Consider the following 23,524-nt stretch of genomic DNA (forward strand, 5'->3'; position numbering starts at 1 on the left):
AATTGAAGTAGAGAGCTGCAGGTCTGCAGCCAAATGCAGCAAGCAAATATCCTGAACAGCACACACACTTTGGAAGGCGACCAAACAAGAGTCTATTCTAAATATCCTACCTTTGGAAGCAGTGACAGTAATCGAGATGAAGCATAAGAGATTACAAACAATAAAATTTCAAATCAACAGCCCATAAACTAATCTTCACGAATCACTCTAGGTTAACCTACAAATAGCTACGTTTGCCATCATCCTGAAAGATTCTAGCAGTGGTCCTATATATGATTTTAATGGGCTCCCAAAGTAATACTCAGTACTATGTTGGCAGGATGCAGAAAAACACGTCGGGGATGCTGATTGCATCAAAGAGCACGCAAAAACAGAGCCGATGTACCAAACCCACATAACAACTTAACGAGTCACAAGCATCGATGCCACCGCTGATTGAGGCCCTGTTTGGTTGTCATTCTAGGATCCTAGAATGGATTTTGACCAATGTTTTCGGGTATTAAACAAAGACAGTTTACAAAACCAACTCTAGAACCCCTGCGCTAGGAACCCTGACGAATCTAATGAGGCATTTGACCGCGTGATTAGAGGATGATTAGAGGATGATTACTGTAGCATCACTATAGCAAATTATGGATTAATTATCGTCATTAGATTCGTCGCAAAAAGTTACATTCATCCCTGAAGAGGTTTTGCAAATAACTTTCATTTACTACTCATGCGAGATTTTCTTCTCGAGAAACGTATTCTAAATCCCTATAATGAACCGAACAAGGCCTGAGGCAGTCACCGCGAGTCCACCAGAACTCACCAGAAATTGAGACGGGGACGAGCACCAGATATGCGTAATACTATTGCGCTTGACATTGTGCCACACGCGCTCGCCCGGGCCCCGCTGCACACGCGCCGGTGCAGCTCTCCCGGCAGCAGTTGCCCCGGCTTCACAGACGCGCTCGTGCCGACGCGGTTCTCCCGCAGCAGTAGCCCAGGCTTCACGGCCACGCTCGCCCCGATGCAGCTCACCCGGCCTGCGCGGGCCGGCCCGTAGCCACCGCTTGGGATGTCTGGCCTACACCCGCAGCCGAGGCCGCCGCCGGGTAGGGCCGCAGCTCGCCCGGCCTGCGCGGCCGCCGGTGTTCGCCGCCGGGATGACTGGTCTGCGCCCGCATCCGAGGCCGCCGCCGGGGATGGCAAGCCAGCACTGCAGCGTGGATGTGAATGGGGATTGGAGCTGGGGCATGTGGGCGGGTAAGAAATTTTCATGAGAAAAGCAGCGGCAAAAGGGCATAAACATTTTGCAGCATACTGTTTCTTCTTTCAAAAAACTTTCTACCACTTTGATACTGCCAGGTGGGGTAAAGGGATGGCTTTTTGGAGGAAAGTGTTATCAATTGTGTTGGTTCTTTATAGCGTAGATTTGCTTCATCCTTAGGCTGTGTTTAGATGGTGAAAATTTTTGGACAAAATTCACTGTAGCAATTTTCAACCGAAGATTAGAAGGACTAAATATGATCTAATTGTAAAACTAATTACACGGATGGGTGGGATATCGTGAGACGAATCTATTAAGTCTAATTAATCTGTCATTAGAGATTGTTTACTGTAGCATGACATTGTCCAATCATGGTCCAATTAGGCTTAAAAGATTCATCTCGTGATTACACCTAGGGGTTATGGAATGAGTTTTGTTAGTTATCCACATTTAATACTCCTAATTAGTGGTCAAGCATTCGAAGTTACTGTAGCACCAAAAAAATTTGGGAACTAAACACTGCCTTAATTTTTTCTCAGCCCATCTAATTTCACCTGCTTGGGATTTGGGATATGGTAGTGGAAAACAATCTCACTTAATTTCTCATGCTACAATAAGTGGCCTGGTGAATTGGTGACTGTACGAACCTTTTGGTTACTGTCAAAGAACATCTGTTGTTCAGGATAAAGCATCCATTGCAAACTGACACTAGATTGTTTTGTGCGAGTTGTAGCATGCATGGGAAATTGGAGGCCGTAGCTTGAGAGGTCTCAAAGTACTTCTGGACTTGGTTGTCTGTCGAGCCAATTCCCTTGGTGGCGCAGAACCTCTAGCCTATTCCTTCACTGTCACAGAATTTTAGAAATTCTCCTCAGTACCATAGAAATTTTGGTTTATACCTTTAGTGTTATTCCGTCCCCTTTTTCATCCATTTGCTATTAACTGAGGTGTGACCACACCTCAGTTAACATCATATGGATGGAAAAGGGAACGGAATGGCACTGAAGGTATAAACCAAATTTCTATAGCACCGAGGGGAATTCCTAAAATTTTGTAGCAGTTGAAGTAATAGGCTAGAGTTTTTTTTTGGCACAGAAGGAATTAGCTCATGTCTGTTAGACACAACGTTCAAAGCATTTGGATGCTTGCCTTAAGTCTTGTTTAGATCCAAAATTTAAAATTCTAAAAGTGTCACATCGAATGTTACGACACCTGCATGGAGAATTAAATATAGATGAAATAAAAAACTAATTGCACATTTTGCTTGTAAATTGCGAGACGAATCTAATGAACCTAATTAGGCCGTGATTATACACTAAACTGCTACAGTAACACATGCTCTAATGATGGATTAATTAGGCTTAATAAATTCATCTCGTAGTTTACAGACGGATTATGCAATTTATTTTGTAATTAGTCCACATTTAATACTTCAAATGTGTGTCGGAATATCTGATGTAACACTTTGCATCAAAACTTTACACCATCTAAACACACCCTAATAGTTGTCTACTATATTTGTTTGAATGATCCCACATTTTCGTGCTAGAATAAAAGTTAAAAAGAAAAGAAAAGAAAAGAAAAGGTTACATAAGAGCCTTCGAATGCACGATTCTCTTCCTAGTACAAACAGAGAAGGCTTAGAATCTGGGTGTTCCGACTTGCTTTTGGCTCTTTTTTTTCCAGTTCAACCAGTCATGTGCTCATGTTTGCAGTTTGCTGACTAAACTGATATGGAGCAAGCTGTCAGCTTCTTGTTGCAAGCAGAGTCTAGGGTGTTAAGAAATTAGGCATCCTTCCATGTATTGGTCAACTAAGAGCTAGAATGAGATCTTAAGTTAGAATGACCCTTTATTCTCAAGAAGTTCAATTGCTGAAACTTTCTTCCGTACTCCACACGGCTTTGATCTGGTAAAACAGCCAAAAGCTTCATGGTTCAATCAACCACTGGCGGAGCTTCATGCGGGCCAAAGGGGGCCATGCCCCCCTGGCTTTGCAAATTCTACACGTAATGAACATTGATTTTGGCACTGTTCATTACTGTAGCAAAAGGATGGCCCCCTCATTCTTTTGAAATTGGAGATCAAGCTCCGCCATTGCAATCAACATCGACTTTCTACATCTTAACTGGTACAGCTTGACTTTCAGGGGTTTGTAGATCAAAAAAATGGAGAAGCAGGAAGAATGAAACACCAAATTTAGTGCACGTGCATCAAGAAGCATATGGTCAATACATGTGCATGGACTATTGGACTCGACCTGAACCAGCAACCTCTGTCTCTGGAGTTGTTCTTGATACATATCATTCCATGACACTCCAGCTTCTGCGCATTCTTCCCACCTGCTGCGTTATCTTCCTGAGGAGAGCTTGTAGAAATGGACGTTCTCCTCTCTGCACTCCTTGGTGAGTTGACCACTAGATCCATAAATTTTCTCATCAGAAAATATTCCAAGCCCATGCCACTGGATGTGGAGGATTGCCTGCGCAGGATCCTGCTCCGGGCACAAGTGATCATGATGAGACGCCATGCTCCTCCAGCTGGTTATGCTAAGAGACGCCATGCACCGAGGCTACTACATGCTCGATGCTATCAGATACCAACATCATGATGAGGAGGATGCCAAAGATCAGGTTGTGAGTCGCTCTTCGTCTCTGTCTGTAGTAAATTCTGTAAAGCACCTATGTTTCTCCAGTAGATCTGCTCTGCCTTTGAAAGAACTGCAAGAGACGCTTGACAATTTGAGCTGCATGATCCGTGATGTAAATGAGCTCGTCCTGTTCTTGGCGAGCTATCCTCGCCTGTACAGCCAACCTTACAGCATGCATCTGCAGCTGGCCAATTGCATGTTTGGGCGCCAGATAGAAGCACAACTAGTCATCAACTTCCTGTTGCGCACACAACCTCATGGTACTGAAGAATTAGAGGTCCTGCCAATTGTTGGACCAAGATATGTTGGAAAGAGCACCCTTGTCGCTCATGTGTGCAAGGATGAAAGAGTATTTGGCCATTTCTCAAATATCTCGTTTTTCCGCATCCATGGTTTCACAGATGATGAGCTAGCTACTTTCAGAGAAGGATGTGCAACAAAAGTTCAAAATCACATGTCAGATTCGAACAAAGATGGAAGATTGCTAGTTGTTGTTGAGTTAGATGGGGATCTCAGTGAAGAAGCACTGAATAGGTTGTTTTCTGCTTCTAGACAGTATGTGCCAAGGGGTAGTAAAATCATACTTACAAGCCGGTTTGACAACATTGCAAAGTTTGGAACAACAAAGCCTTTGAATCTGAAGCACCTGTCCCGTGAGGCGTACTGGTATTTCTTGAAGACGCTGACATTCGGAAGCACAGATCCTGAGATGCATCCGAGGCTCACGCACCTGGCCATGGAGATAGCCAAGATGCAGATAAGTGGCTTCCTTACTGCGAACACGGTTGCTCGTTTGCTAAGGGATAACTTTAATGGCCTATTCTGGTCCAAGGTTTTGGCCTTCTTTAGATGCTTCATCCAGCAGCACATCTCAAGATTTGGTCAGCATCCATTTTGTCTTTTGGGCGAAGACAGACTTGAACATATTGGTAGAATGGCTGCCCCTTCCGAAGCTGTGGTGGTTTATCATCGGCATCAACGCTCTTCAGAAGAGGAAGTTCCAAAGATAACAATGGATGATGTGATATATGGAAGCGTTAAGCCCCATGGGAAATTTGAGGTCATAGTATGGGAGTCTCATATACCACCTTACTATAGCTACATCTATACTTGTGAGATCCAGGCGATAAAAAACACAGGTGCCAAGCGGAAGCGTTCTATGGGAAGAGGAATATAGCTTTTTTTTTGTTGAACATTTGTGATGTGATTATCAGGCTTTAGGTAGGAGGACATTAGTCACATCCCGCAAATATAGCATAGTAGTCACTGCAGGGTGTGTTAAGTTTAATTGTAAACAGAACAATGTATGATGCTTATGCCACATATTTTCATGAGATGTAATGTAGTGATGAATTGCTTCTTGTTGGTTTCGCTCCTCCAGATGTCCAGAAAGACAGCACTCAATCTTTTGGCTGCATGCTGTGTGATGCTCCAATCTGACAATACCATGTATGATGCTTCCTCTGTTTCGATCTGTAATAAGACTTGTTCCATCTGAGATTGTAGTCTCCACAACTTTGCTTTCCCTGTGTGCTGGACGGCAAATGGAATGGCGGCCTCCTCGTGGGCTCGGGCTGACCACGCCGTCCTGGCCTCCACCGCGATCAGGTCAGCGGCACGTGCCGGAGAGCGTCAACGCCGGCTACTTGAAGAGGTTTGCCGTCATCGTCCACGCGTCGCCGTGGCACAACGTACACCTTGCGGTTGCGGATGCTACCGCTGCTGGTGGGACGGGAGTAGTCGTCGTGGCCATGGTCCACCGTACCTCCGCCAGCAGCGAGGCGGTGGCGTCCGCGTAGGAGGAGTAGGCGGTTCTCCTTCCTCGCAGCGCCGAGCGCCGCCTCGGACTCCGACGTCGACAGCTGGTACGTCGGCAAGACCGGCCTCTTAACGCTCCCTGACTGCGGGTCTGCGGCGGCCCATCCGATGGCTCCAGCGCTCTTTCTCGGGGCGGCGCCTCCGTCCGCGGCATCCGCGTCGGCGTTCTACGCGTGCCTCATCGCCGCCGCGTGGTGTGCGTCACCAAAGGCTGCGGCAGTGGCGGACCTAGGGATTGAATTATGCCCGGGCGAAGTCTGAAGCACCATGGAAATGGTTTGGTCGCCGCTCGGGAGGCAATTCGTGCGCCTCCGATCCTTTTCTTTTGCCTTTTTCTTTTGGCTCAGCAGTGAGGAGCAGAGAGGTGGAGGGTGGTGGGGAGGCTCTGCGCTTCCCGGCCAGGAAGACAGGCGGCCGGCGGCGGCCGAGGGGGGAGAGCGAGAGCCAATCAGGGAGCACGTTGCAAAATTTCCATCCACGACAGGGGGCTATCGGCAAATATTCAGATCGTGTGTCTAGGGTGGTAAGGAAAAATATTCAGACCGCGATTAGTAGCATGATTAGGGGTGGTAATGGGTCATGACCCTAGTGGTATCTTCACAATCCAACATGACTCTTAAATTTTTTAGCTCAAATTTGTAAAACTCTTAAATTTTTTAGCTCAAAATTGTATAAGATTAGAATTCGATTTTTTTAGGACCTGCCTCTTAAATTTTTTAAGCCAAAATCTAAGACCCTTTATCACCGCTAAGCGTGATTGGTTGTTTGGTTCCTCGCGCCTGGTTCAACATCAGATGCAGGCCAGCCAGAGCCTGGTCTGGTGCATGCACAGGTACATGCACCCTGTGCATGTTTGGAATGCCTGGAGGCCCTCCGCATGCGCGCCCTCACTTGGGGCGGAAGAACCGAGGATTTTTTATCGTACTAGATTCATGCCCGTACGTTGCTATGGACAAAAATAAATTCCTTTCATGAGCATCAATCTCATTGTATGAAAATAGTTATAACAACATAGTATTCCAATAGAAGCATACACTTTGCCTAAAACAAAAGTACAAATTATAGTTCATACAACATCTTAGAGCCTAAGCGAGAGCCAACTTCTGGTATTCCAGATATAGTTCACTACAAGGACCATCACATAATTCACATTAGCACTTGTCTTAGCAGACAACTCTATTATATGTTGGAGGCTAGGAGCGCACAGTATGAGCTTTTATTCTTCCTGATATTTTCAAGAATTACCCATACCAATCTCACATGTGGCGAAAAAAATCACATTGTTAATTCAGGCATTCAAATTCCTCGTATGTGATCATATATTCCAAGACCAATCCTCTAGAAGGTTGAACATCATTTAGTACCCTTTCAGATTATTCATCCATTCTCTATCACCAAATAGCAGTTCTGCCACAAATATGATATTTGAAATTAGCATAAGGAGAAATGCAAGAAAACCCAGTATTTCAGATGCAAAAAACTATATGGGCATACAATATTGATGTTGATGAAGCAAAAGAAAGTAGTGAGATGACCGATGATGGAAGGATCATGGCCTTTCGGTACCGGCAACTTTTGCCAAGTACATGGTGATTCTAGTCTCTATTTTTTACGCTGAACAGAAAAACAATTAGCAAAGTTTGTAGCCTTTACCCTTGACGCTGAACAGAAAAACAGATCAGGAACCATGTATATTAGTATACTCATCTATATGGGTGATCAAAGGGATGGGAACAATGCACCTGCAACATTTGTCACAAAAGAATTTATCCTCAGCGTTCAAAATCTCTGTGGAGCTGAAGTTCCTCTGATTATTGAACTATTCCGTTCACTGTCCAGACTCAGGTCAAAATAACCTGTCATCTTTATCCCTCACAGTCTGATTATTGATCCTATGCAAAAGGCTAAACTATGACAAACTGAAAAGTCTGAACTTTAGTTTGTTGCAAGATTAATGTTGCTATATTGATTACCTGAACAAAGGCTCACAGTGTCTGTTTAATTCAGTTCTATTCAAACATCAACAGAACCACAAGAAATACAGTTTCTTGACAGAAACATCGCTGTTACAGCATCACTGAACATCATTGATGGTGACTAATTGTTATCCATTATGCATATCTCCACATGGTAGATTTGAATTAATAGATGCAGGCTAAGTCTCTCATTCTAAAACAAAAAGACAAAATTTAACGGAGTAAGATATACTCACATTTAGTCTAGCTTCATTGATTCAGGTACTACATAAGCACGCTTACCATCAAGAGGATTAAGAGGGAGACGAAGTACTCACAATCTCATCTTGGCATCTCTCGAAGTGGTACATGGGCTGCAGCAGCTTCACCATCACCAGTGGCTCTATCACGCCAGCGCCAAACTAAAACTACGGGCACCATAGCCCTGCCTCCATCGCTGGAGGACACCACCCGCCGTGAGGCCTTTGCGGTGTTGATCACGCGAGTTGATGAAGATTGCCGCGGTCGCTTTCTTCTCCTCCTTCACTTAGCCCCCTTCTGTTCCATCCTGTCAGATCGAGACCTCCAGCACCAAACTCTAACGAACGGATTAGATCAACAAAAAAGCGAGGCACCGTACCTCTGCTCCACGCATGGCCGGGCAGCGCTCCGCGCAGCGGTGACCCAAGGCGAGATGGGTGGCGCTCCGGGCCCACAGGGATGGAGGTGAGGTGGGACGCGATGGGACGGGTGGCCGCGGCAGCATCCCATGCGACGAGGATGAGCTGGACGGCGCGCGGCACCACGCGACGGGGACGGCCCGGGTGCCGCTCCGCTTGTCGTTGACCCAAAGCGCGCTGGGCGGCGCTCAGGGCGCGCACCGAGGAGACTGGCGTGGTGGAGGCGGCCGCACGCACCGGGGAGCCTGGAGTTGGACGTGGTATCACAGCTACTCTGCAGCGCGGCGGCAAGGGTTATTTGGGAACCAGCGAGCGCGCCTCCAAATCCGCTGCCCCCTTCACCTGCGGAGGTGCTGGTGCCCCTATTCGCCGCCGTGAGAGGGTCCCCGTCTGCCCGCGCGAGGAGGCGGCGGTGGGATGGCGGGACGGCGGCGTGATAGGGCGGGAGGGCGTCGGGGCGGAGCAACTGAGCGAGGGGGATGATGGGGGAAAGTGGCGGCGGGGCTGCAGCGATGGGGAGGAGGCGTGCGTGGTACGCCTGCTACTGGGTGTTCACCCACCCCACTCCGGTCCCTACCCATTGTCAGAGCAAATATTTTATCACCCGCCCCACCCCACCCAAATATTTTAAAACCCGCCCTAACCCATCCCGCAGTTGTGGGTTAAACATTAAGTTGCTGGCAGGCGCGCCGCAACCCACCCCGCGATGGCATCCAAAATAAGTGACTTGAAATATGCCAGTATATTTCCATGAAATTTTCACAGTTTACAGAAACTTGATCAATCGATTTAAATCATCAACATTCAGACACATACAAACACAAATAATCACAGTACATGGCCCTTCTGTTCTAATAGGAAAGGAAAGCTACAATCTTTTATCTTTTATCAAATGGAAAGCACAAGATGTATGATATCTAATGGGCTCCGCAACTCATCTCCAAAGATTCAATCCTGCAACAAAATATAACCAAAGCATCATCCATTTTGCAGACAGAATCATCACTGAAAGAAGAGTACTTGAAATTTGAAGTGACCTCTAACCAAAATGAAGAAACATGAGAGTTGGCATGCCAAAAAATTGTAAGTTCAGAACAAAAGCATGTCAAAAGGGACATTTGACAGGGCAACAATAAAGTATAGAATGCAAACCATGATTGGTTGATTGTTAGAGTAACTGTACATATGCATGGGACATAGTTCATGCTTGTCAGAGCATATGCATGGGACATAGTTTCAGAACTATAGAAGTCATTTGTGGGGCAATCAGTTAAATGCTTATAGAAGCTTATGCTTGGGGTATAATTTCATAGAACTACAGAAGAATGCAGGTTACTCAGTTGTTTTTTTCTGTTGACTATTACGATTTTACTACGAGTGTTCTAAACCTTAATAGAATGCGTACTGAAATTATATGATGGAACATTGTACACTGAAATTACATGGAAGAAAGATTATTTATTTCTGGGACAAGTACATGCCTGCTTATTACCTGCCTCTTCATCAGGAAATTACTTGCAGTTGCAGGTAGCACATGCTGCATGCAGTCAGCCACAACTCACAATGCAAACAGTACACCTACCCATTTAGATGATGAATCTGTTATGACCTCAGTGGTCTCAAACCAAAAATCTGAAATCGTTTTTCAGAAGGGTCCTGATTCTTCAGAGTCTACTACTACCTCATTAGTGAGCGAGCCACGTGGACGCGCAGACTGCACGGCATTGAAGCACATGATGATTGTTTTTTTTTGGATACTCAAGGAGAATCGGAGATGATGGTTGGTTGGTTGTCGATTTTATGAGAGCTCGCATGTGGAAGGACACCTCAGCTCTGCAGAACTAACCACATCCGCAGCTCAAAATGTAAATCTTATCAAGATTCAAGACATCAAGAAAAAGAAAAACGTGTGCTTCCTCCCCTCACAGCAACACCTATCATTGTAACCTTTCTGTGGGCAGAGCCGCAGAGGGGGTACACCGCTGCCAACCGCTTAATCCTAATGTCCACCATCCAACACAGCAGGACAGTAAACAGGGGCTCGTTATTCATGCAAACAGTAAATAGGAATTCCCAGAAAAAGATATCATAAAGAGCCTACAGCACTCAAACACAGAAAAAACAAGCTTTCATGCTAACACAGAAGGAAAAGAAGATTAATTTATGGATTTTTTATGGGTGAAAATACCAGTAGATTATAGTTAAGAAGAACTGATGGTACACTTCAGCTATTCGGGGCTTGGGTCTCTGAGATGCATGTTGTAGAAATCAGACTTGATTCATGACATAAGAGCTTCGTCTAGATTAAGTACCAAACAATAGCGTTACTACAGAAGACAACAATAATTGTATGTTTATGATCAAAGTACCATACCTGACCATCAGAAAAATCACCTCTGTAAACTCGGCTAGTGAAACCTTCACCGATTAGGCATTCTTCATTGAAGTCCCTGGTAGCTGCCAGAATGTCAGCAGCTGGAAACTGTTTTGCAGTTAGAAGATTTTTAGATGTCTTGGACCAACTTTTTATTTTGGGAAGTTTAGCTACAGTAAAGATTCAACTACCGAATAGGAAAGGAAAATGAAAATCTTAGCTGCAGCCTGCAGGAACTGAACAAGAGCATGAGAGGGGGGGCCATCGGCCACTCACTGTCTGCAGATGGAGGTGCTTGCGTGTAACACCCCGGTGTTTAATTTAGGCTTAGTTTGCTAATCCTAGGTCTAATCTTGCTCTTAGCGATCTTTCAACGCCCATCCTAGACTTTTTCTTTGATAAGGTTCTACCCTATTTTTTCTTCCGAATCTAAGACTCAAATAAATTTTTGCCCAACATCAAAGTTGTAGAACAAATCTTTCTCTACAACTTCTATTTTGGCCAAATTTCAAGTTGTTGTGCGAAAATTTTAGTTTTGGGCGCTCTAAAATTGAATCTGTTTTGTCCAAAACCTGGAGGTTCCGGGTTTGTAAACTAGGAAGTTCCGGGTTGGGAAAACCGGAAGTTCCGGTTTTGCTCTGTTTCATTTATACCGGCGACTGTGCCGCCGGCGACGCCACGCGTCGCCGCGCCGGTGAAGTTCTCACCACTTAAGCGGTGCAGCCACGTCACGAGTGAAACCCCGTTTCGCTTCTCCTTCTCCCTTCCGTGCCCGCGCGAAGCCGGTAGGCGGAGCGGAACCGAGGCTTGCTGCAACTCGCCGCCGCTCGTCGCGTCGGCCGTCTCGCCGCCGTTCTTCAAGCCCGAGCCCTCCCCGAGCCACCTCACCTCACCCCACACCTCTTTTTCATCAGGTTCACGCGCTACCCTCGCCGGGAACGCGCGTCGCCGCCGTGCACCGCCGCTTGCCGCCGCCCGCTCGTGCCCCGCACTCTGGGCCCAGCTCTTGTGCCGCTTCCGCGCGCGCAGAGGCCGCTTAACCCTGCTGGAACCTCCCCGCCCTTCCTTTGCCGCCGTCTCGAGCCTCACTGGCGGGAACGCCACCACCGCCGTGCAGCCACGCGCCAGCCATGGCCTTGGCCAGGCTGTCCCCTGTTTTTGGTCCAAAAACCGGAAGTTCTTGGTTTGGAAAACCGGATGTTCCGGGTTCGAAACCGGAAGTTCTTGGTTTGGAAAACCGGAGGTTCCGGATTCCAGTTAAATTCCAATTTCAGTTTTGTGGTCTGATCTTCCAAAATTCATAGAAATTCGTAGAAAAATCCTAAAAATGCAAAACCAATTCCAGTAGCTTCCTGAATTTAGGTTCTATCTTATGGAGCTAGGAAATGATTAGTTTAGTCACTTTTGCTAGATGATTTTGCTTGCACTTGTTTATCCATAGCTAAAACTTAGAAATCATCCTTTCGGCCTTAGAGTTGAGCCTGTTTTGATCAAGTGTACCCTCCAGTTTTCTGGTTGGAGACACTTCAGGCTAAAAGTACTTACGGACTAAAATTCCATCTCAGCACTAAACTATCCTTGAACCATAGCGAAGGCTGCTGTTTATCGGCATTTTGTATTAGTGCTGCATTGCATTGACTTGCATCTTTATGCATCTCATGCATGGCATATTTTACTCGTGTAGCCACTGACACCGAAGTCGCATACGAGCTGGTTGCCGAGCCGATCCAGGAGCCACCAGCACGAGAGCAGCAGACCGAGGAGGCCGTTGAGCAAGCTCCCAAAGAAGCCACTAACCCTGCTGACCTGCAAGGCAAGCCCCGGAGCATATCCCTTATTTTTAAGTACTCCATGTTATATCTAAAGTATTGTGCATTTACGTGCAAGGAATTGATTGAAACCATAGATGCATAATCTCTTTTACCCAGTGTCTTACTAGTATGTTGGATCGATAGAACTGCTACGCTTAATTAAGATCCGGTAGAAGACGGGTGATTTCCTGTCACCCGCGAGATATAAGTTTTTGTTACTTCAGAAGGTTATTTTGAGAAAGAGTCCTGTAAGAATGAAATTTGAGACCGGGTGGAGGAAAGTTGGGCATGTTTAAGGAATAAAGGAATTACGAGCCTCCGCCTGTGTCGATTGAGGACCGTTCCGTTGTTGGCCCTTTGACTGAGGATTGAACAGTACTAACCACATGCCGGAAGTAGGAGGTAGTCGAAACTGGTAAGCTAAGTACCTAATTGCGACAGAATCTGACTCTCCATCCGCTACACTGGCGTGGTGCGAGGCCGGATGATGTAGTCGTCCACGGGTTCACCGGGTGTTCGCACGTGTGGGACTCATCATCCGAGTGTTTGCGGCCGCGCGTCAGATTTCTAGGTAATTATGGGAACAGTTGCTCGGTGTGACTCGACGGGGTTGCACTAGGCGTGTGAGTTAGGTCTACCTTGCAAGGTTAAATCGGATCGATTCGCCGTGACTCGCGGATATGAGAGCCTTGGCCAATGAGTCGCATCGTAGTAAAGATTGGAAAGACAGAAAGATGAAAGTTGGGCTTGTGGCTATGATTTTCTTGTTAGGATGGTATAATCAACCATGTTTGTTTTAGAAATTCAGGCAAACCTAGTTGTAGCTGTCAACGCAACTTGTGCTAAAAGAATGAAAGTAAGGACCCAATAATAGTGGCTTTTCAGCAAAAGAACTACAGAGCCAAAGAGCCTTGCATGTATAGGAGTCGGCTAAGTATATACCAATAGTCGGGTAAGCCTTGCTGAGTATTAGAATACTCAGGCTTGTTGTAATATATTTTAGCAGGATGCGTTCCAGAGGACTTCGAGGAGGTCTGCGCCTCGTGGATCGGTCAACCACTTCCTCCGGGTTGGTCGGTCGAGTGGGTCCCGTCTTCTCCGTGAAGTTCGGGCAGTTGAGCCTCACATCAGTGGGCAAGATGTGAAGCTCGTACTTTGTCGTCGATGCTATCTATCGTATTGTATTTTGGGATCAGGTTTTAATCTCTAAATTACTTTCCGCTGCGTTTGAACTCTGAGGTTTGAATTGTAAAACTGGTTTGTAAGCTCTTATTGTAAATTAATTTGGTACTTCTGTTATAGCCTCTGGTTGTAAAGGAATTTGAACACTTTCGTTGCTGGTAATCATCTGTGCTCGTCTTTTGGCGAGAGTTCCTGTGTAATCGATCTTGGTTACAGCAGGCAGTCTGAGTGTACTGGTTGAGTGCAGTAATTCTGGATTAAGATTAATTGTTAATTATTGCACTTGAATGGTATCATTTGGGCTGTCATGTGACATTGCGGTGGGGTTTCAGGGGGTGGGTGGGACTGGTGTTGGTGTGGTCACTGGTGTCTGCAGATGTTGGTGTCCTCTATCGATTGGGCAGATCCCCCCTCGCGTCTCCCCTGCTCTCCACTCCCTTCAACGAACGGGTACAGCTTGGGGCATTGGGACTCCTCTTCGAATCTCCCTTGTCTGCCGCCTCCGGCTAGTTGCGGTCGCAGAGGTGGGCAGTCGATCTACTGCTCCACCACCATCATCGTATCAAGAAGCAGAAAGAAAAGGGGAAGGAGAAGGAGATGGCGCAAAGGAGAAGATGGGGGAGCAGATCTGGAGGAAACGCACCTGGATCTGCTACCGGCGTTGGAGGAGAAGACGCTAGAGCCTGGAGCGGAGGTCCGGCGACGACGGCAGCAAGCTGGCGGCGGCGGTGCTCGTGAGATGGGATGGGAGCACGGGAACCAACCCGCCCCAACCCAATGTCTCTGTGAACCCAACCCACCCTGACCTGTGATTTCAGAGAACCCGTTTTCACCCGCTTATACACAGTCCATTATGGAACCCGCCCCAAAAAACCCGTTTCACCCCGCCCCGTTAGCAGGCGTAGTGCAGGGTGTGGGAGGCGGGTCGGGGGAGGCGGTGGAGCGCTCAGATCGCACCGGCAGATGATCGAGCGGCTGATGGAACTGTGCGGACGAAACCACGGGATCGGACGAAAGAACGCTGAAAAAAACGTCACCTCTCTTTTTATAGTAGAGAATTATAGTAGAGATAGAGATAAAATTCCGGGAGCCAGTTTCGGAGACCCAGTACTTAGATCAGGCAATCAGTCAACCTAAGGTCGCACCACGGGAGCGTGGAACAGGGGTGGGGTTGGGGGATACAACCAACCAATCACGACTTGATAGTTGCGATTCAAATGAAGAGGGAATAAAAATTTAGATCGCATCAGGGGTTGTTTGCAATTTTGTTCCGGATCGGCGATGAGGCTCCTGGCGAGCTCGCGCTGCAGCCGGCCAGCTCCTGTAGCCCTGCCGCCAAGCATATCACGCAGACGATTATATTCCACCTTCCCCAGAAGAGTGATGTCATATTGGCTGTTTGATGTTTATAAATATATATATGTGTACCAAGTGCATTCGCACTGCAGAAACTCACAACCAACACATGGATCATGCATGGATTGCCTTCATCCATAAATGATATTGTTAATGTTTCATGATCATTTCTTTTAACTGGGCAGTTTCTTTAATTTTATGGCAGGCTTTGCTACGTTGTGCCGAAGTGACCGTGGACCATTCGTTTACATCTTACGCAAAATATATTGCAACTATAATGCCTACCCGCAAAAAAAATAGTGTCTAATTTTCTTTGTTTTCACTGTAAATGTGGAGTTTAAATATAAATCTTTTACCAGTGATTTCTTTTGTTATTTTCATATGAATTAGGATTCAAATTGTAAAGGTTTTCAAGAAAAAGATAGTTGGCTTTAACTGATTTTGTATAGGAAAAAGTTCAATTTACTCCCTTGAAATTGAACTTGGTTCAATTTATCCCCTAAATTATGCTATTTAGTTTATTTTACCCCATAATATAATTTGTATTTTTATTTCTCCATACACAATAATTTTTTCATTGTTTGTTTCATATAATTTTGAACTTTAATTATTAATTTATTATTAAATATCCTAATATATCAAAATAACAAAAAAATTATGTTGTATTTTTTTCTAACATGTGTTATGATGTGTACTATCATCCTGTAAAATTACAAGTTAAAACTCCACCTATGCACGGAGAAATAAAAAGAACAAACTGTATTAGTGAGTAATTTGAACCATAGGGTATAGTTTTGGGTTTTTTTTTGTCTCCAGGACACTCTCAAAATGCTATTTTGTGCGCTGCACACTACACTTCTTGATTTAGTCTGCAGAACACCGTGAGTGGTAAATTTTGTGTGTGGCACATTGGCTCCATTAAACAACTCATTTGCAATCTGGGAGGTTACCACTCACGGTGTTCTGCAGACTAAATCAAAAAATGGAGTGTGCAGCGCACAAAACAACGTTTTAAGAGTGTCCAGGAGGCAAAAAAAACCTATAGTTTTAGGGGGGGTTTAAAATGAAGGTTTTTTTAGTCTGTAGGACACCGCGAAAACGTGATTTTGCTTCTCGCACACTCTCAAAGTTGAATTTGTCCCTCACACACTACAAAATCAGTGTTTGGTCTGCAGCACACTGAGCCGATTAAAAAACTCATTTCTAATGTAGTTGAGTGGGAGAGGTTTGTGAAATGGCTTTTACGCCCTTTTTCTGTTCTTCCCCTGCCCGCTCTGTGTGTGTGTGTGCTCGGCACCAATGATGCCTCCAAGATCCTGCTGCCGGCGTTAGAGCTTGCGGCCTCCACCTCGTTGGCCGCTGGCGGAGCGAAGGCCCCAACAGTCTCGACCTTCATCCGCAACGCAGCACCCATGCTGCCTCCGGTCGCCTGCCGCTCGGCCACCTGTCAGGCTACAACAAGGTTGGCATTCCCTTTATTCAGTTTCGTCAGAGTTATGCAAATGGAGGTGCTGCAGAGAAGTCGGCGTTGAAGCTAACAAGTGGTCGACTTCATCTCATCCGTCCACACTGCATCCAACGGCCGTAACCGTGTCTTTTACTTGTAACTTTAACCCAGCCAGCGCAATATAGGCCTGGAGGATCTGTGTGGTAGGGCATTCGGTCATTAAACTGGTATGAAGCCTAGGTAGAAATAGGATAGCTTAGCACTCGTCGTCTCCCTGGCGGCGTGGATCGAGATCTTGTACCAGATATTTTATCTTGATTCGGTTAGCTAGCTATCTATTCCTGCCATATCGGTTTTTGATCTGCAATTTGGTTCGATTTCTCGTTTTCCTTCTGCTTGTTCCTCACAATTGGTACTCAGAGCCAGTTCGTTCCCGGCGAGATCCACTCGCTTCCAGAGCCAGTTCCTCGTTTCTAGTCCGATCGGCGCGGTGTGAGGTGGTTTCGGCTCACCCGTAGAAAATCCCACCCTCCCACCCGGATTCGAGGAAACTACCCTTCAATTATCCTTCATCTTGCAGTTGATTTGGTTGTTGGTGAGGGTTGCAGAGCAATTGTCTCTGTGTAAAATTCCGGGAACCACACCGATTCAATCTGTGGCGGCGACGGCGTGAAGCACCATTGATTCGGGTTGCAGGACAAGTTCCTGTGTAAAATTCCAAGATCAATTCCGTGCTTCTGGCGACGGTAGACCTGGTTTAGCAGATCTTGAAGGGGAGGGTTCGTCCCAAACCGATTTGCAAACCAACAGATGGGGAAAGTGGGAACTTCATCAGTGGACGAGCAGTACGCTACTTCGGTGGAGGTTGATGGCATACGCCGTACACTGACTGATTTCATGAAAACACAGGAAGCTAGTAATGAAGCAATGAAGAAAGGCTTGGATGATGTGCTAACAACGCTTGCAAAATTGGGTGGTTCATCAGTTGAAGACAAGGGTTCCAGTTTTAAAGGTAAAAATCCCCAGCCTCCAAACCCAGAGCACTCCACTCATGCCTATGTCCCTCCTATTGAAGATATTACTGGAGGAAACCATGATACTGTCTTTGTGGAATATGATTTGAGTGATTGTCCTTGGAATGCTGATGAATTAGAACAATTCTATGAATTTGCTACTGTTCCTCCCTATGAACCCCCACCCCCAGTCAAGCATCAACCATTATATCAGCACCATAACAGACAAAACTATCATCAAGTTCACACTCATGTTCCTGACACTGTTTTTGTTCAACCCCCACCATTGTTCCACAATCATATGCAATTTCAGCACAAAGCTGTTGCAAAAGGTCCTAAGCTAAATTTTCCTGAATTTGATGGGTCTGATCCTGATGGATGGATTAGGAAAGCTGAGAAATATTTTGAGCTGGTAGGAGTACCAAATGAGGATAGAGTCAAAATTGCTGTGTTATATATTTCTGGAAAAGCTGAATATTGGTGGAGAGGCACAGGTTGCAATGCAAACATTCTCCCATGGCATCAATTTTGTAGACTGGTGGGTGACAGATTTCATGAAGCTTCTTCATATGAAATTATTGGTCAGTTTCACAATCTAAAGCAAACTGGCACAGTACATGATTATGTGGACAAATTTGAAGAATTGATGGGGTTAGTCAAGAGAGCAAACCCATCTCTACCTGATGATTACTTCACCACAAGCTTTGTTTCTGGACTAAAGGACTATATCCAGCATCATCTTCAGTGTCACAAACCTGGAACTTTAACTGAAGCCTTTTGGTTTGCCAAGAGACTAGAGCAAGCTACTCCAGTTCCAAGAAGATATTTACCTCCAAATGCTAATTTCAAACCTGTCAGACAGTGGACACCTCACACTGAAGGCAAAGAACCACCTGGCAATTCTATAGCTGAATTAAAGGCTGCTGGGAAGTGTTTCAAATGCAAAGAACCATGGATACCGGGACATGCAAAAATTTGCAAAGGTAAACAGATCTACTCAGTGATTCTGTTAGAAAACAATGAAGGACAAGAAGAGGTAGCAGTGGTAGAAGATGGGCAAGCTTCTGAAGAAGCCGAATTTCAGGATGCTGAGCAGACTCCAGTAGTCAATGTCTCAATGCATGCCTTAGTGGGCACTACTCCACAAACTCATACTTTTACATTGAAATTATCAATCGGCAATACCACTGCAATAGCTCTTGTGGATTCTGGTAGTGACTCATCATTCATTAATGCAAAGTTTGCAATGAAGTCATACTGCAAAATTTCCAGAGTTTCTCCGGTGCAAGTAGCAGCTGCTAATGGCACTAACATGCTCAGTGAATCTGCTTGTTTGGCTTGTTCCTATACCATTCAAGGTGAAGAGTTCTCATCTGATTTCAGATTACTTGAAGTGCAGGGTTATGACATAATTTTGGGTGCTGATTGGCTCTTCACTCACAGTCCCGTAGGGCTTAATCTCAAAACCAGAGAACTCACAATCACAAAGTATGGGATTTCTGCAGTGACATTTGCTGATGAAACAATATCATATCATCATATGGAAATCAGCACAAAGAAACTGTGTAAATTACTGAAGAAGAAAGCAATAGGTGCTGTAATAGTCCTAAACAACAAGAATGCTGATTCTGAAGAAATTCTGCAACAATGCCATTTACCACCTGAAATTACAGTATTACTGCAGGAATTCAATGATGTCTTTCAAGAACCTTGTTCTTTACCACCGAAGAGATCAGTGGATCATGCTATTACCTTAGTGGATAATACAAAAGCTGTCAACCAAAGACCATATAGATTACCTTTTCACCAGAAAAATGCTATGGAAGATTTGATCAAGCATATGCTCCACTCTAAGATTATTCAGCCAAGCATCAGCCCATATTCTTCACCTGTCATCTTAGTGAAGAAAAAAGATGGAACTTGGAGGATGTGTGTAGACTATAGGCAATTGAATTCCAACACTGTGAAGAACAAATATCCAATCCCAATTATTGAAGATCTTTTGGATGAATTATTTGGGGCCCAAATCTTTTCCAAAATTGATTTGAGATCTGGTTATCATCAAATTAGAATGAAGGAAGTTGATATAGAGAAAACAGCTTTTACAACTCATATGGGGCATTTCGAATTCCTGGTGATGCCATTTGGATTAACAAACGCTCCTGCCACTTTCCAATCATTAATGAATTCAGTTTTAGCTGATTTTCTGAGGAAGTTTGTATTGGTATTCTTTGATGATATTCTTATCTACAGCCCTAACCTTACTGACCATGTACATCACCTCAGAGCAGTTTTGGAAGTCTTGAGAAATCACCAGCTTTTTGCAAAACTTAGTAAATGCACTTTTGCTACTCAAGAAGTTGAGTATTTGGGCCACATTATCAGCAAACAAGGCGTGGCCACTGACCCTGCAAAACTAAGCATCATTCAATCTTGGCCACAACCTGAAACAATAACCCAGTTGAGGGCTTTTTTGGGGTTAACAGGTTACTATAGGAGGTTTATACAGGGTTATGGAATAATCTGTCGACCTCTTTTTGATTCTTTGAAAAAGAACAATTTCCAGTGGATGCAACCCCAACAGGAGGCATTTGAAAAACTGAAAACATTGATGTCTACTCCACCAGTATTGGCATTACCAGATTTCAGTCAACCTTTTGTGTTGGAAGCTGATGCAAGTGGAAATGGAATTGGAGCTGTCATTATGCAACATGGAAAACCAATTGCATTTTTCAGCAAATCACTGGGTCCCAAGGCTGCAGCAGCCTCAACTTATGAGAAAGAAGCTTTGGCTATTTTGGAAGCATTAAAAAAATGGAAGCACTATTTTGCAAGCACTTCAGTGGTTATTAGAACAGACCAGCACAGTCTAAAATACATACATGATCAGAGGTTAATGGAGGGCATCCAACATAAATTACTGATCAAGTTACTTGGCTATAATTATAAAGTTGAGTTTAAAAAAGGAAGAGAAAACAAGGTGGCAGATACCCTGTCAAGAGCTACACATGCAGAACAACTAATGGCTGTCTCAATGGTTATTCCTGCTTGGATTGAACAAGTCATCACTTCTTATGAAGGAGATGAAAAATGTAAAGAGTTCATTACAAAACTGAGCATCGATAGTGCTGCTGTACAATCCTTCTCTCTGCAGAATGGAGTACTCCGATACAAAGGTAGAGTGTTTATTGGAGAAAATGGCGCCTTGAGGAAAACATTGTTGGAGAATTTTCACAAGTCTGCACTAGGTGGCCATTCTGGGGAAAGAGCAACTTATCAAAGGCTAAAGTTAATTTTTTATTGGCCCAGAATGCACAAGCAAGTTAAAGATTATGTGAGAACATGCCCTGTTTGTCAGAAAAACAAAGCTGAACACCTTCCATACCCCGGATTGTTAGAGCAACTCCCAGTAGCTGATATGGCCTGGACTCATATTTCAATGGATTTTGTTGAGGGATTACCTAAATCTAATGACAAGGATGTTATCCTAGTGGTGGTGGACAGATTCACTAAATATGCACATTTTCTTTCCCTGAGTCACCCATTCACAGTGCAAGATGTGATCAACCTATTCATTGACAATGTCTTCAAATTACATGGTCCACCAGCTGTGATAGTAACTGACAGAGATAGAATTTTCACAAGTAATTTATGGCAGGCTTTGTTCAAATCTATGGACATTAAGCTTCACTTAAGTTCTGCATACCATCCTGAGACAGATGGACAAACTGAAAGGGTAAACCAGTGCTTGGAGAATTATTTGAGGTGCATGTGTTTTGCTACACCCAAGAAGTGGCATTCATGGCTTTCTTTGGCTGAATGGTGGTACAATAGCTCATATCATACCTCCCTGAACATGACACCCTTTCAAGCTTTATATGGTTTTCCACCACCAATGGTAGCAGAGGTAGTGCTACCTGATTGTGCTGATGATAAGGCGAAAGAAATATTGCAGAACAGGCAATTGGCTCAGCAAGTAATTAAAGATAACCTGAAGAAAGCTCAGTCCAGAATTAAGGCACAAGCTGATAAACACAGGTCAGAGAGAGTACTTGAAGTGGGAGACATGGTTTATTTGAAGATACAACCATACAGACACACTTCTCTCAGTCTGCATAGCTCATTGAAGCTCCATTCAAAGTTCTATGGTCCTTTCAGGGTGCTTGAAAAGATAGGAAAGGTGGCTTATAAGCTATTACTTCCTAATGGTTGTCTACTTCATCCAGTTTTCCATGTGAGTCAACTAAAAAAATATTTGGGTCCATTGGTGATTCCTACCCCAGATCTGCCATTAGTAGATAAAAACGGTAATATCAAGGTTGCTCCAGAAACTATCTTGGAAAGAAGGCTTATTCCTCGTAACAACAAACCTGTAGTCCAATGGCTCATTAAGTGGATCAATCTTTCTGTTCAAGAGGCTACGTGGGAGGATGCTGATTTCATCAGGAGGATCTTTCCATCTTTCCATCCTTGAGGACAAGGATCTCAAGGGGGGGGCATTGTCAGGCTACAACAAGGTTGGCATTCCCTTTATTCAGTTTCGTCAGAGTTATGCAAATGGAGGTGCTGCAGAGAAGTCGGCGTTGAAGCTAACAAGTGGTCGACTTCATCTCATCCGTCCACACTGCATCCAACGGCCGTAACCGTGTCTTTTACTTGTAACTTTAACCCAGCCAGCGCAATATAGGCCTGGAGGATCTGTGTGGTAGGGCATTCGGTCATTAAACTGGTATGAAGCCTAGGTAGAAATAGGATAGCTTAGCACTCGTCGTCTCCCTGGCGGCGTGGATCGAGATCTTGTACCAGATATTTTATCTTGATTCGGTTAGCTAGCTATCTATTCCTGCCATATCGGTTTTTGATCTGCAATTTGGTTCGATTTCTCGTTTTCCTTCTGCTTGTTCCTCACACCACCTCTGTCCATAGCCACGCAGCACGCCCGGGGCCTAGGCTGCCTCCGCCGCCCTGCCTGCGCTGCCTCCCGCACTGCCGGCGCCTACAATGAGGTACTTGAGTAAGAAACAACAGTAGCTTATTCCCTCATCCGTGCTTTGCCCCCAACGAATCAAAGTAATTAATTAGTAGTAGCTAAGTTGTAGACCATCAATCTTGCTCCATCAATTTGATGCCTCTCCTCCAAATCAAGCTGTACCACGCCGTTGCCGATGTCGAGCGCAGCGGCGGGCCGCGCGAGGACGTCCGTGCAAAGGGCGAGGACGCCGACCACCGGCGCCCCATGCTCGCCGCTGAGACGAGCTCCCTCTCCACAAGCGCTGACCCCCAATCTCTGTCGCCCGCTCTCTCCTCACCTCCCGCACCACAACGTCCTCGCGCGAGCCGCGGTCGGCGGCCGGTGCGGTAGCAGCCGCAGGGGAGCGGTGGCAGTGGCCGCGATGGAGCCGGTGTGGGGGAGCGGCGGCGGTCGGTGCGCGGGAGCAGGCGCGGGGAGAGGTGGCGGTGGCCTACCGGAGGGGAAGGAAGAAGATGACAAGTGGGTCCGAGGGTAAAATGGTCTTTTACACCTTCGCTCAGCTAAACATAATTATTATATTTGGCGTGGTGTGTTGGAGACAAAATCGCAATTTCACGGTGTGTTGGAGACAAAATCAATTTTCACGGTGTGCTTCACACAAAATCACTCTTTCAGAGTATGCTACATACAAATTATCCTAAAATGAACTAAATGATAGTTTAAAGAGTTATTCAGACTTTAGCTATAGTTGAGGGGAGTAATTTAGATTTTTTCCTTTTGTATACGACGGTGATTGAAATCCAGCAACAGAATTACTCATAGTTGTGACTTATAGCTAGCAATTGGTGTATAAACATTGATTATTCCAAAATTCTGCGCACGAGAAAGGAGGCGCGATCGTGGACCACGCACTAGTATGAGGGGGGCCGCAGTACGATTCTTGATGCCCGCCGGTTAAGGCCCAGTCGGGCCCACCAAACATTGGATCCACGAAAGCAAAACCAAATGGGCCCGA

General features: G+C 45.3%; 2 long non-coding RNA genes and 1 pseudogene across 11 annotated transcripts; 1 reads left to right on the plus strand and 2 right to left on the minus strand.

The window, feature by feature from the left end:
* The first annotated feature begins 1,254 nt into the window (after nucleotides 1-1,254).
* LOC120664505 lies at nucleotides 1,255-5,246 on the plus strand (annotated as a pseudogene).
* Nucleotides 5,247-6,670: 1,424 nt separating this feature from the next.
* Nucleotides 6,671-8,921, minus strand: LOC120664511. The gene is made up of 2 exons (XR_005670927.1): nucleotides 7,462-8,921; nucleotides 6,671-7,126 (listed from the first exon to the last, which is right to left on the minus strand). It is a non-coding gene; the product is annotated as an uncharacterized LOC120664511 (long non-coding RNA).
* A 156-nt stretch (nucleotides 8,922-9,077) lies between these two features.
* Nucleotides 9,078-14,550, minus strand: LOC120664517. Of its 10 annotated transcripts, none has more exons than XR_005670951.1 (6): nucleotides 14,365-14,550; nucleotides 14,036-14,261; nucleotides 11,005-11,022; nucleotides 10,036-10,836; nucleotides 9,847-9,932; nucleotides 9,078-9,308 (listed from the first exon to the last, which is right to left on the minus strand). It is a non-coding gene; the product is annotated as an uncharacterized LOC120664517 (long non-coding RNA). The 10 variants fall into 10 exon arrangements; XR_005670954.1 differs by having other exon boundaries at nucleotides 10,033-10,836; XR_005670930.1 differs by having other exon boundaries at nucleotides 9,847-10,836.
* Between the last annotated feature and the right edge of the window lie 8,974 nt (nucleotides 14,551-23,524).

This window comes from Panicum virgatum, chromosome 2K (assembly GCF_016808335.1).
Source record: "Panicum virgatum strain AP13 chromosome 2K, P.virgatum_v5, whole genome shotgun sequence".
NCBI classification, from domain to species: domain Eukaryota; kingdom Viridiplantae; phylum Streptophyta; class Magnoliopsida; order Poales; family Poaceae; genus Panicum; species Panicum virgatum.